Source organism: Alligator sinensis, unplaced genomic scaffold (genome assembly GCF_000455745.1).
Source record: "Alligator sinensis unplaced genomic scaffold, ASM45574v1 scaffold150_1, whole genome shotgun sequence".
In the NCBI taxonomy this organism is placed as follows: Eukaryota; Metazoa; Chordata; order Crocodylia; family Alligatoridae; genus Alligator; species Alligator sinensis.
Genome location: NW_005841840.1, coordinates 5316789 through 5318788, shown reverse-complemented (window position 1 = coordinate 5318788; position 2000 = coordinate 5316789).

Here is a 2000-nt window from a genome sequence, read left to right as displayed (position 1 = left end):
CCTCCATGCTCCGGGGGCAAAGGGCAAGTCTGAGCCTGAGCCTGGCCTTGGCTGCCTCAGAGGCTCAGGCCCCGCCCTCCCCCTCTCCCTGCCCTTCCCCCTCCCCCTCCACCCAAAGGGTTTCCAAACCTTTCTGCAACTGGCTCTTGCAGGCTGGAGCTGTCCCACACTCCCTGACTGCTGCCTGAATAGAAATGTTGCTGCCACTGCCAGACAGTTTGTTTTAAACTTTGGATGGACCAGCAATCAAAGTGGTGGGGAAAAGTGGGGACTGCTGGACAACACTGAACCCCCTGCCCATTCTGGATATGTAGATAGATATGATCAACCTGATTTCTTCTAAACTCTCCAATCCGCAGGTGCTAACAACCCTCTCCCCTTTTTAAATGTATTAACCTTCCCCTAAGCAGGCTAACCTTCCTTCTGCACTTTTGCTGTCTCCTAGTGCCCATTACATCTACTATAAAATTCATAGATTGTAAGGGGCTGGAAGGCTCCTTGCAAAATCATCAGGTTCAGTCCCCCCGCACTAGACAGGAAAGATAATTGGGGTAAGGTGACCCCAGCGAAGTGAACGTCAAGTCTCCTCTTGAAGCTTTCCAGGGTAGGTGATTGCACACCTCTGGAGGGAGCTTATGCCACAGTCTGGACACCCTGACTGTGAAGAAGTTTTTATTAGTGTTAAGCCTGAAATGGTCTTCCAGGAGTTTGTGACCATTAATCCTGGTTTTCCCCAAGGGTGCCCTGATGAACAGTTGTTCACAGATCCCTTGATGTTCTCCCCTGATGTAGGAATAAGCTGCTACCAAGTCCCCTCTCAGTCTTCTTTTGAGGCTGAAGAGGGCCAAATCCCTCAGCCTTTCCTCGTATGGCTTGGCTTACAAGTCTCTGATCATACGGGTGGCTCTTCTCTGGACTCTCTCAAGTTTTCCCACGTCCTTGGTGAAGTGTGGTGCCCAGAACTGGACGCAGTACTCCAGCTGCGCAATGCTGAGTAAAGCAGAAGAATCACTCCCTTGGTTTTGCTTGAGATGCATTGGTTGATGCATGCCAGAGGACTGTTTGTTCTGCTGGCTGCAGCATCACACTGATGGCTCATGCATACTATGGTTTATTATTACCCCACGGTCCCTTTCAGTTGTAGAGCTAGTCAGTTTGGTGCCACTGAGCCTGTATGTTGGGGATTGCTCATCCTCAGATGGTTACATGGGACAATATATTTAGACCAGCCACACGTGCAAAGTAATTATCACGTGACAAAAATGCCCTTCCAGCTCTAAAAAGAGCCAACCAGCTACAAACTTAATGCTTGCAAATGTGTGACAAACTCTATAGATGGTTTCTACCCAGTTTTAATTTGAATGAGTGGCAGGGCCCTTAGATCCTCCTGTTTATGCAGCTCATATTTCATATCTATCTACCTATATACCCAGGGGCAGACGTGGGGGGGAAAGGGGGTATAGATAGACACACTTATATCTAGATCCATAGATAGATCTATACGTATGTATATTTCAGGCAGAAATGAACCTGGGCTTGTGCTTCTCAAACAGACATAGACCTCCTAATGCTGTGTGGCAGGCACCCTTTGCAAGATCTCTCAGCACCCCAAGGCCAGTGCCCTGGCTGAGAACCACTGGCTGACCGTGACTTCAGTGCCTGCGAGAAGGGGCCAGGGGAAGTGGGGAGCCCTGTGGAGACAGGTGAAGGGGAGCTGAAGGGATACTGGGAAGGGGGGGAGGAAAAAGAAGGGGGGGGAGACCAGGGGAAGTGGTGGGAGGGAGGGAGGGAGGGAGGAAGAGAGGAGGAGAAAGGAGAAAGTGGGGAAAAATGTTTTATTGATATATCTACAGTGTTAAAGCAATTTGGAAGCCTACCGGTGTCTCCATCATAATAATAAAATGAATTCTAAATACCTATATGTTTTGCTGTTTGCCTTTGGTTTTCTTATCATAGAGCAGTTAGAGCTCCCCCTGACCCCTTCACTAACCAGGATGTGG